This window comes from Cynocephalus volans, chromosome 14 (genome assembly GCF_027409185.1).
Source record: "Cynocephalus volans isolate mCynVol1 chromosome 14, mCynVol1.pri, whole genome shotgun sequence".
Classification (NCBI taxonomy): domain Eukaryota; kingdom Metazoa; phylum Chordata; class Mammalia; order Dermoptera; family Cynocephalidae; genus Cynocephalus; species Cynocephalus volans.
Window position 1 is genome coordinate 83,890,672 of NC_084473.1, and position 13,110 is coordinate 83,903,781.

Genomic DNA, 13,110 nt, shown 5'->3' on the forward strand with positions numbered 1-13,110 from the left:
ATGAGGTTCCCTGCTCAGGTCCTGGGGCTGCTGATGCTCTGGATCCCTGGTAAGGGCAGAAGAAGATGAGGGAGGAGAATGGGGTGGGAGGCTGAGCTCTGGAGCCCAACTGCTTCCCATGTGTGTTCTGTCCATGTGTGAGATGTGCACGTCTCATCCTCCAGGATGGGGCATGTGATGTTTAGATTTGTGAGAGTGAGGAAGATTCCAGAAGGAACAAAGACCTCTGCTCTGGGGAAGACTATGCCACAGAAAGAGGGGGATGGTTTAGGTGACTTTTAGAGGTTCCTTTGTGCCTTGCAAATCTCTATTCTTTTTTGAAATTGGATATTTTAGGGGTATGAATCAAAACCAAAACAAAAAACATTTAGACTAAAATAATCAATAAAGAAAAATCACGAAAATATCTCATGTTTGTACACAACATTGCACTTCTCTTTCATTACTCTAGGATCCTGTGGGGACACTGTGTTGGCCCAGACTCCACTCTCCCTGCCTGTCATCCCTGGAGAGCCAGCCTCCATCTCCTGTAGGTCTGGTCAAAGCCTCCTATGTAGTAATGGATATACGTATTTGCACTGGTGTCTGCAAAGCCAGGTCAGGCTCCATCGCTCTGGATCTATGGGGTTTCCATCCAACCCTCAGGGATCCCAGACATGTTCAGTGATAGCAGGGCGGAGACAAAATTCACAGTGAAAGTCAGCAAGGTGGAGTTGAGGATCTTGGAATTTATTACTGCATGCAAGGTACATACTTTCCTCCCACAATGGTACAGCCCTGAGAACAAACCTCCCTGTTTGGGGTTGCCCATCTGCCTGAATGTGTTGTCAATCTGTTGCAACAGAGCAGATTCTCTGAGTCTCTGGAAGAAGATGTTGAAGAACTTATGTGAAGAGTTTGCAGTGAGGGCTCTGGACCATGAGTGCCTTGGCTACACCTCAGGCACTATATAGTAGGCTTGTTAGCCACAACAGCATTGGCACAGCAGAACCGACAGCAGAATGAATGGGTTTTAATAACCAGAAAGAATGGACGGTAGAGGAGAATTATAGCTCATGCTTATCCTCCTTACCTGTGTACATTGATCAATTCATTTCACTCAGCGTAACATGCTGATTCATGGCAACACAGAGCTAATACATTTTTTAGTTTTATATGATTAAGTGGGTGCAAGTATACATGCACCAGCTTAACATTTGGTTTTATTAAGACACTGTCTCTCACCTACTCCACCTTCCCAGTTGCACTTTTCTTTGCCTCTCCACTATGAGGCAGACACAAGATTTTGGAGGCATCAAAATTCCTGATTTCAAATTATATTACAAACATATAAATAATGAAAACTATAGTATTACTGACATAAAAACAGACATAGGCCACTGGAATACAGAATTCAGAGATAAATCCAAGCATGTATGGTCCACTAATTTTTTACAAGGGCAGCAAAAATACACACTGGAGTAAAGACAATTTCTTCAATAAACGGTATTAGAAAAACTGGATAGCCACATGCAAAATAATGAGATTGGATGTTTATTTCACACCATATACAAATATCAACTCAAAGTGAATTAAAGACTTAACACTAAGACCTGAAGCCGTAAAACTCCTAGAAGAAAACGTGGGGAGAGAGTTCCTCGATACTGGCCTTGGCAGTAATTTTGTAGATGTGACACCAATATGTCAGGCAACAAAAGCAGAATTTTTCTCTCCTGTCCCTTGTATCATTGCTGTCATTCGTTTCACTTATATATAAGCACACACACAAACAGAGCATACAGGGGTCTGGAACTGGGTATTTCTCTTCCACCAATTTAGTTAGGCTCCAATAAAAAATGTTAGGCTCTTATTAAATAGTTTCTCCCGAGGGGAGTCCTTGTTAAGAAGAACAGAATGCTTTGGCTTATTTCAAAACAATTTCTTTCCCCTCCTTCTGACCAATCATGAAGGGGTTTTTCTCTCTGAAAACCTGCTAGAGCTCCTGGGAGTAAAGCTCACAGAAGTGTGGCGGTCTTCCCCATACCTGGGTCCCCATGGAGTTTTTAACTCTCAGTTTTCCACCCTGAGCCTCCAGCATTTTGACAATTACAGTTCAGGGTTTTCTACCCCACTGCTCATTTCCACTTAGGTTCTTGCTTGTGTTTTCCTGCTCTGGTCATCGTGATTCTCTGTACCTGCTGTCTGTCTCTCCAATTTTGGAGGCAGTGGTTTGCCTGTGCCCTTACTTCCATGACAGATCCAAAAAGAGTTGTTGATTTTTCAGTTTGTTCAGCTTTTTACTTGTTAGATGGAGTGGCAACTTTCAATCTCCTTATGTGTTGTACAGGAATCCTTCAATCTATTTCCAATATGGACCCAATTACGTGCTGATATTTAATACCGTTAGAAAGCACTTTGTAATAACATATTTTAATATGTATATGATAAAGTATGTGTGTGTGTGTGTGTGTGTGTGCGCATGTGTATGATTACTGTCCATTCCCAACTGCAGGTCCCCGTGGGGACGTTGTGATGAACAGTCTCCAGGCTCCCTGGCTGTGTCTGCAGGACAGAGGTTCACCGTCAGTTGCAAGTGCAGCCAGTCTTTTATCCAGCTCTGTCAATAAGAACTACTTAGCCTGGCACCAGAAGAAACCAGAACAGGCTCCTAAGCTGCTCATCTACTGGGCGTCCTCTTGGCACCTGGAGTCCCTGAATGATTCAGCAGCTGTTGGTCTAGAACAGATTTCATTCTCACCATCAAGGCTGAAGATATGGCAGTTTATCAGTCAACAGTATTATACAGTTCGTTCCACAGTGCTTTAGCCTTGAACACAAACTTCATCTTTGTGTCTCTCTAGTACCTTGCTCCCCACACAGTTCTGGATTTGCACACATCCTCTATCTGCCTGAGAGGCCGTGTGTCCTGACTTATTTATGGGAAGGTTATCAGGGCTCGGGGAGAATAAGTGGCTCTATGTGTTCTTTAATCCCTCTTGTGGAAGATACGTCTCCAATGCATGACATTTCATTGAGACAACATATGGATCTTCTAAGTTAATTTTTCTTAGCTTTGATTCCGTGTTTTTCCATACTGATTTGACTGGAAAACCTATAAGTTTTATGTTTTGGCTCAATTAGCAGAAGAATACACTTGAAAACAGTTCATTGATGCTTCTTTTTATTAGTAACCTCACATGGTTCAGATAGGAAATCTTTCAATTCCGACAATGGGTTAATTTTTCTTATTCTATTTTTAGTACTTGAAAAGATTTTTGAAATTATTCTGCTGGAAGTGAAATATCTGACACTATTGTTAATACTATTAAAAATTTAGTTAAGAAGTTAAATATTTACTTATTTTTGTGATGGTGAAAATATAAATTTGGTAAAGTGGACTGTTTGGTTTAATAATTTTTATTATAAAATAAAGAAATCTAAGGTATATAAATTTACTTGGAACTGATTGTGGTATACATGTGGTCATAACTATACACAGGCAATCTGTGATATTCTACTAAATGATAGAGGAGTTTTAGAGGTAAAAATTAAATATATATATATATGCGTACATACATACACATACGCATTGTGTAATACATGTATATACACACTTATGCACTCATGCCCCTTCATACACACATGCACACTCATATGTGCACACAGAGTAACTGAATAGTGACCTTTATAATTGTTGTAGTTGAACAAATACAAAAGAATTCACACACTTCTTTTCTCTTTGCTGCCAATTATCATCTGATATTCAGAAAATTTGGAGCCTTTGAAGAAGTACACAAATCAACCTACATGCCCTACAATGGCAATTAAGTTTCTGTAAACAAATCTTTTGGTTTTGACTGAATATTATTCAAAAACAATTGAAAACCTTTAATTATTTATTTAAGTGCCCAAACTCCAGCTTTTGAAGTTTCTAGTTAATCACTAAAAAATAACTTTGCAAACAGAAAGACATTGAAAACAAGGTAGGAATACAAGAAATTAAACAGTGGGAACTCCATCAATGATTCAGTTTTGACATTTTATTATTGCAATTAAAAAAAAATTTATTATTGCATATTTGAATAACATGGCTGATTATTCAATTAGCTCTTTCTGTAGTTTTGTTGAATGGAAAACAGTAGACACCCCAGTACATGCTAAAGTAATTGTTGCCCAGACTCTGGAGTCATTCACTTTCTTAACATTGACCCTGGTGTGAGGTGTGAAAATTCCCTTTGGTGGGTGCTGCAGTGTTTTTGGATCCCAAGGGAATGCCCATGGTCCACGGGAAGATGACTGATGCTGAGAGGAATGCCTTTCTCTTGCTAAAGTGGAGAAGGGTGTTTGTGAACTGGGAGGTGGGTGGAAGAGAGCCACCTGGATAACTGGAAGTTCCTGAGAGGATACATTTTAGAAAAGAGTTTAAGCAGAACATGAAGACCTAGAAATTAATTCCCTTAAAGCAATTCATGCCCATGAACTCCTGGGAAAATCTTTGTGTCTACCTAGGGGTACACATGTCTTGTTCGAAGGCCGCTGATATAAAAGAGGAGAGTTTGGACTGGAGGGTCCTAAGAGTTGAGGAAAATCAGGTGTCAAAGAAGCACATTTTGCAAGTAGTGTCCAGCTACTGAATCTCCAGTTTAGGGGAGAATTATTTTAGCTCACCTTGGTCAGAGGTGACTTGGTCCTATTAACCTTCAGTCACCTTTACTAATGCATTTTCCATGAATTATTTTGAGATAAATTTTTATTATGGAATAATTTTTGATTTACATAATTGTTGCAAAGATAGAGTACAAATTTGCAAGGATGGTACAAAAGTTGAAAAGACACAGTTACCCCAATTTTTTCTCACTTTATCTATTCTGTTTATTGAAGCATAATTGATTATACATATTTTTGGAGTTCAACCTGGACTACCACCACCTGAGTATAATGTACATTGATAAAATCAATATTATTAGTACATTCATTATTACAGATCGTACTTATTCTTTATGCTCCTTATCCAATATCCCCCATCCCCCTCTCTGTCCCCCCTCCCACGTCCAATAACCCTAGATTCATTCTCTTCTTCTGAAAGATTAACATTTACTCTGTTGATTTATTGCTTAGATGATCTGTCCAATGCTGAGAAAGGGGTGTTCAGGTCGTCCACTACTATTGTGATTTTTGTCATGCTCCTTGACTGGTTGCTAGAGGAGGGGTCCTCCCCCGGCTCCATGGCTCAGGTCCCTGGGCGGGTCCTGTGGTGGTGGTGGCGGCATGCCTGATTGTGGGCTAATTCCCCCAATTTTAATATTGTGCATATCAATGTACATTAATCAAAACCTAGATATTAACATTAGTATATTAATGTTAACTCCACTTGGGCTTCATTAGGATTTCAACAATTTTTTTACTTATGTCCTTTTTCTGTTCCACTGTCTATCCATAAAACTGTACTGCAATTGGTTTCCATGTACTCTGTTACTGGGAAATGGAGTGTCATGGTTAAGTACTGATGCAATGCTCTAATTTTAAATGAATAAATAACATTTTATTCTACACATCAGTGCTGTATGAGTTTGTTACCAAATCTGATTCCTTCAAGGTTATTGATAAATCTTGCTCTCAAAGGGAAGAATGAAAATCAAAACCTGTTTCATGATATGTTTTTAAGGTTAATTTCTACGTAATGAGTTAGATTTCCCTTTGCAGAAATTTTTCTTTATGCCCTATCTGCCTTTTTAAAAAGACTTATCTTTTTAAGAGCAGTTTTAAGTACATGGCAAAATCGAGAGAAGGTACAGAGATATCCCACACATGCCCTGTTCCCACACATGCATAACTTTTCCCATTATCAATATCCTCCGATAGTGTAGTACATCTGTTACAATTGGCGAACCCACACTGGGTGATTTTTATGACCCAACATCCATCGTTTACATTAGGGTTCACTCTTATGTTGTACCTCTGGACAAATGTATAAAGACATGTATTCACCAAGATAGTTTCATATAGGCTCTGATAAAACCCTAGCAGGTTAGACTCGGGTAAATGGTTTCTCCTGAGGGCAGGCTTTGCTGTGAAGAACAGCTTGCTCTCACACCTTGTCTCCAGCAATTCATCCATACAATTCAGGTTATCCTACCCGTGCTCTGGTTCCCACGGGGGTTTCCTTTCCAGTATCCTGTGTTTCTCTGTATCAGCCTGTCTGTCTCTCCAATTCTGAAGGGAATGGTTTGTCCTGTGTAATTAGTTCAATTCTGTTTCTTATAACAAAATACCTGAAACTGGGTGATTTATAAAGAAAAACAAAATTTCTTGTTCATAGTTCCTGAGGCTGGGAAGTCAAAGTCCATCTGGTGGTGGTGACAGTGACCCAGGGGTCTCACTTTGCAAGATGATGGAAGCCGAGAGAGCAGAGCGGAGAAAGACACTCTCCTTTTCCTTTAAAGCCCTTAGAACCACACCCCTGACCACCATTTTTAATCCATTCTCTACCGCACAGTCTTACAATCCAATCACCTCCTCAAGGCTCCATCTTTCAACTGCCATAATAGGACTTCCCACTCTCTTAACAGTCACAGTGGGGGCTAAGTTTCTAATACTTAAAACTTGGGAGACACAATTTAAGCTTAAATGAGTTTTGGGGTACATGATTTAATCCACTATACCCTGTGATATTACTTCTATTAAGGATCAAAAGGAGCTGTTGATTTTTCTATTTGTTTAGATTTCTACCAGTTAAGAGGGAGTGGTAACTTCCAAGCTTCTGCGTGCAGAACTGGAAACTAGAAGCTCCACTCGATTAACTTTTGCCAACTGAATTTAATGCTTCATCATTAGTACTTTATAACTAATTCACAGATGGAATTGGAGCATGTTTGTGTGTGAATGTGTGTGCTGTCTGTGTGTGTGTGTGCACAGTTCTTCCCTTGGCTGCTTGTCACTCAGAGTGAGAACCATCCCTACTGTCTGCTTTTCACAAGCCATTTAGCTTTTTCCAGGCACACGTACATTTGCCCTTAATCACTGTATAGTTTTTACTTTAGGCTCCAACTCGGACATTGAGCTGACCTTGTCTTCATTTTGACTATGTCTCCAGGAGGAGGAGCCAGTAACACACGTCTTACCACGTGGATCACTAACATTAGTGTCTAACCATTATTGTGTGGAAAGTGGCTTGAATGCATATTGCTTTTTTATTCTTAAACATCTCAATATTTTAGGCTTTTGATCCCCACCCATTTCTTTGGATTCAGAGGAAGCTGACACAATCTTGAACTCCACTGGTGGATTCTGATTATTAACAAAAATCAGAATGTGGGCCATCATTGTTGTTGTTGTTGTGGGATGATAATAGGACTGAAAGAAAGCACTTAATAAATTTATTCCATACTTCAGGGAAAGGATGGCATCTCTCTCTTTCTGGCTCTGCAGAAAGTCACATGTTGCCCCTGTTGCTGGCAACCACTTTCTAATCATGAAGGTGGCTATTAAATGAATAGGCTGAAAATGACAGAGCAATGAAATGGAAACTATTTAATCTTACTTTCAGATATTGACACAACCAACCCTAAAATTCATCCTTTCACCAGCACTGTTAGTTGTACTGACAGCATTCCACGTGATACTTTACATGTCTTTCTCACTTAGTAAACAACCTACAAATCTATATGCGGAAGTAGATTCTGGATAAACCAGTCTCCTTGCTCTTTTTGAATTTTTGTAGGTTATCTCACATACATCACCTGAAGTGTGAGTCATCATGCATTATTCTATCTTCCAAACACTTGAGCAGCTCTTGCCCTGAGTTAGTGTGGAAGGGGAAGGCCACGTAACTTGAGTGAAGAGCTGCTCGGAGCTTCCCCCAGCCCCTTGGGTCATAACTAATGCTGTGTGAGGGGATCAGGGTCAAAGACCTCTCTGTCAGACAAACAGCTGCAAGATGGGACATGTGACCTCGCATCTTACACAATCTTCACTCAAACATGCTCCTGTCATTGTCTGCAATGCAGGATTTAAGGAGAAGGGAAACAATTGGCACAAAGGAGTCTCACTGTGCAGATGGCCTTTAATTTGCATTCAGGGTTGTGATTCTGTGAGGAATTGGGGATGGCTTCACAGAGACCAGTGAAGCACAACATCTCCAGCCTCCACATTGTTGATAATTAGAGCGTAGATCACGTAAGAACTTCTAGTCCTGTGCCCACAAGCAGAATTGGGAGCTCTGAGCTGAACGCTGATTGGCAGGAATCCTGGATCCAGTCCTGACTGCTGTTGGTGCCAGTGAGAGCTGTCACTAGCTCTTTTGCTGTCTTTAGAGTTAATGATTATTTTCTCTCTTTAGAGATGCGGCCAAAGATTTTGTTTATGGAGTAAAAGTAATATCATGTAGAATTAAAAATATACAAGAGAAAAGCATATGGCAATAAATCCATTAATTACTCTTTTACATTTAACAGCACTTCAATTTCCTAGGGTATAATATTTAAAAAAATTGTAAAGGCTGATTCAAATATTTGTCTAGGAGTGTATTAAATAGAATAACTTACCAGGTTGTTTTCAGTTTATTCCTTGTACTCTTTTAACTTCCAAGTGATATTTTAAAATGAAAATTATTCTATTTATGTTATAGTCTAAAATAAACGTATCTTTGAGACACCATATCTTGCTGAAGGTGAATGTAGTGTTCCTCAGCTCTAGTCTTCAGTGACAAGAAAATTGATCAACTGAGAGCTGGACACTGGTTGGTCCCAGTGGAATGAACTCCTCTTCCTGTGAGTGCCTCTGGTGGACACAGCATTTGTTTTCAGGACTGAGCAGATGGAGCTGCCTTATCCACATGGAGGCCAGTTCATTGATTAATTCAGGTTCCCAGGTTTCATCAAAGTTCCATGTTCACCTCCCACATTCTTTCCAGCTCCTGATGACATTTATAGACTTAATTTAAAGGCCATTTCCTCAGTAGGCTAACTCCCTCTCCCAATCTGAGTAATCTACCCTGTTTCACACTTTTGTAAACCTACTGCTTTCCATTTCTGACAACAATTTCGGGCTGTAATGCATTGTTATTTGAGATGATATGAAATTTCAATTTAAGGGATCAGAAGCATTCCTGAAATAGCTTACACCTTTATGGCATGGCAGCCCAAGTACACTCCCTGACATGGCATCTCAGACAGATTAGGAGGTGAAGATCAGTGTAACAGGTTACAAAATCCCTTGGGATATGCTTGAGATGCCCTAGGACCTTTTTTACTAACCCTGACTCCCACCAGGTGAATTAAGAGCAGGTGTCACTTTTGAGCACCAACTCAAGCTTTTCTGAATTAATTTGCATGTTGAGTTATTAGACAATGACCCAGGCTGCTCAACACATCCTTATGGGCAGCTTGTCAGGGCCCCTGAGGAGCAGCCTCTAGCTCAGCTCTCAGAGATGGGGTCAGGGGCTCCCCTGCTGCTCTGGGTTCAAGATGAGGAGCTGCAGAGAGACATTGTGCAAACCCATTGTGGACATCATTGCTTCCTGTGTCTCTGGGTTCTTGGTTACTGGAACTAAGGCATTTGTTGCAGGTTTTAAATGACCCAGTTATCTTTTATTTTCTGGTTAGTCACAGTGTTGCCCGTGACTGTGGTGACAAGCATCACCAATGCACTGGGCCTACATGGGAATGGTCTCAGTAGATATTTTACAGTTTATTATGTGTGTATATCATTGCAGTCTGCATTGGGAACATTGTACTGACCTGGTCTTCAGCCACCTTGGCCGTGTCTCCAGGAGAGAGGGCCACTATCTCTTTCTGCAGGGCCAGCCAGAGTGTCAGTGTTAGATTGCTTCATTCCAGTGCTATGAACTGGTATCAGCAGAAACCAGGACAACCCCCTAAACACTGATATATGCATCATCTAATCAAGGATCTGGATTCCCACCAAGGTTCATGGCAGTGGGTCTGGGACTGACTTCACCCTCACAATTCATCCTGTGGAGGCTGATGATACTGCAAACTATTACTGTCAGCAGGGTAAGGAGCTTCCACCCACAGTGCTCTAGGTCTAAGCAAAAACCTCCCCAGAGGAAGCTCACTGAGGCTCAACTCACTCAGATGTGACTCCTTACCTGGGAACCCCAACATAGTGTCTCTACGCTTGTTTGGACAGAGAGGATTGACTTGGGTTTATCAATATATGTACCCATTCTAAACAAGAATTCATTCCCTCTGGCGTCAAAATATTAAATTATGCCTTTCTCCTTTCTCAAAATCTCCCCCATGCCCCTCTGCAAAGGAAAGGACCATAACTTCAAAAAACACTGAATCTGGAGGAAGTGTTGATGTTCAACTACATGCCCAGCATCTTGATAAAATATTCAAGGTGCTGATTGTTTAGTTATAAGCCTGCTACAATTGACCTCCTCAGTTTGGTTCCAGAGGACATACAGTTCTAAAGCATTCAGAATTTCAGTTTAAGTCTGGGAATCCACCTACTTGCTCTTCAGCACTGTCAAATCCTGAGTATTTTATAGGGGCTGGAAACCAAGGGGCTCCCCATTTTGCCCTGACCTCTGATTATACTTTAAGTGTTTAGTTTCCCTGCCACCTTCACACACTTAAAAAAAATCCTCCACACTATATTTATTCATGTTTCCAAGTCTTTCCTAAATTTTTGTTTACTTGATCCATTTCAGTGGTCCATGCTGACATGGAAGATCACTAATTTTGGTGTAAAACCCTTTGTTCTAGAGGAGAGCCTTTTGAATGTTTTTGCCACAAAGAAATGGTAAATGCATAAGTTTGTTGATAAATTAACCACCCTGACCAATTATTATACAACATATACGTATCAAAATATCAGATTGTGGCCCATAAGTATGTACAATTACAATTTGTAAGTTAAAATAAAAGTGATAAAAAGTTGGAAGCATCATCGACCTCCATAGGCAGACTTGAGGACAAAATGTGCTTAGACGTATTTTCATAGAAATGGTCAGAGACCCCGGAGAAGTTCCAGGATGCAAAATGGATTAGGAGCTCAGAGATTTGTTTCTCTTGTTCCTACTTTCACAGGGGTTGTCAGCACTTCTGCTGGTGGCTCTTGATTGGACAGATGTGTGTTTGTGGCTCCCCCTCCTGGAAATATGGACAAAATGAAGACAGGGTCTACTTAGTGTCCACGTTGAAACCTAAAGTAAAAACTACTACAGTGACTAAGGTCAAATCCAAGTATGCTTGAGCAAAGCTAAATAGTTTGTGAAAAGCTGACATTGGGCTTGTCCCACAGCTTAGGGAAGAATTGTGCACACACAGACACACATAATCACACACACTGACCCTTTAATTCCAGCTGTCAAGAAGTTAGAAAATATTGATGATGAAATTTTAAATACAGTTGGCAAAAGTTTATGGAGTGAAAAATGTATAAATTAAAGTATAGGCCATATAACTATGTCCAAATTTCTAAAATTTAAAGAATTGAACATTTTTTTATAGCTTATGTTCTTGTAATAGAACTGGTTAGGACATACTATTGAACGAATAAATGGCATGTCAGAAAAAATATCTTTAAGGAGAAAAAATAAACAATTAAAAAAAATACAAATTTGCTTGGTTTCTACAAAGGTAAAGGTTTGATGAGTTCTTGCCCCACTTGTTAGAAGTCACTAATGGTTAGTGAATGAACAGAGGACTGTGAAGTTCACAACACATAAGAACCACCCTAAAATATATTAGCAGGAAAAAAAAAGCCCAACTTTACAATCATTGTATTTATTGCTAAATGTTTCAGGGAATGTTAGAGCTCTGTGCCCAACTTTGTGTTTTTTTTTTCTCTCTTCCCTTCACAGCCCGCTTTGCCTAAAATCCACCTTGAGCACTGGATGAAGTCGAACAATTTAATGTATAGAGGAATGACTTAGAATATATACTTAGAATTATAAAGAACTAAATTTAAAATAAATAAAAAGTGTTACTCTTATAGGAAAGATATAGCAAATACTAGGCCCTTTTGCTTATTTATAAAACACTTTTTTTTCCCATCTAACTTTCATAAAGGGATTGAGAACTCATAGTGTGTGGTGAATGGAAATACCAACTTTAACTTATAAAGTTAAGAATTAATATAAAATAAGTAGTGTTTGCTCAATGCTGCTGTTAGAACATGAACTAGAGATTTTGTTTGAACTGTCATCTGACACTTAATTTCTATTAGGAAACTTAAATAAACTAATGGGTCCAATAAAATACAGAACATCTACCTGAATTCTAATAAAAATTATACCAATTTATAAAGTTTAATAAACCAAGCAATGTATGCCATACATTTTTTACTTGAAACTCAGTATCAAGAACTCATTTCTGAATAATGGTTAAAAAACTAAAGAGAGAAAGCTCTTTTTTCTAACTTTATAGGATACTTTATTTCTCTTTGTAGTTCCAATTAGATCACTACACCCACAGGGAAATTTTAATTAACAGAAATGTGAATTAAAATGAAAAGCATGCTCCTACACTCATGTTAAAAAATAATTAGAATGTAACACAGTTATCAAAAGCTTATTCCTTTTGCTGAAAATGTTAAAGGAATAACATGACAGTATGTCTACACCCTCTTTTTCTGCTCCTTTTCTTTAACTTCACATTCACTTACTTTCTCTGGGTTACTATATGCATTTAAAAACTTAATTTAAAAAGCATAAATTAAACTATTAAACTTGTCCATAAAACCTCAAACAACACAAATATAAAATAAAATGTATTTTCTACATATAATAATTTTACTAAAATTTGCCTAAAAGTGATGCCTAGTGGCCAGTGCTGCATTGGCCAGTTTGGCACCTCTGGTGCAGGCTGCTGTGGTCTGGGCTCTTCCTGGACCCTAGGTCTCCTAGGTCTGAAGAAAGCTGGAGGTTGATGCTACATAACTCTGCAGCTTCCTTGAGCCTGGAAAAAGGCAGCAGCTTTTTTTGTTGGGGGAAAGCCTGGTCTGCAGGGTGACCAGGATCTAGAGGCACTGCAGGGTGTGTTTGACACTGTCTGCAAGTCCCGTGCTGTTCCCAACCCAGGACAATGTGCTAGCTGCCTGTCATTTCCCAGGGGCTTCCTCCTCCAGTCTCTGGGCCACAAGTGGTGTTTCCCAGCTACTTTT

General features: G+C 39.5%; 1 pseudogene; it reads left to right on the top strand.

Moving 5' to 3' along the window:
- Nucleotides 1-10,021, top strand: LOC134362586 (immunoglobulin kappa variable 2-28-like; annotated as a pseudogene).
- Nucleotides 10,022-13,110: the final 3,089 nt, after the last annotated feature.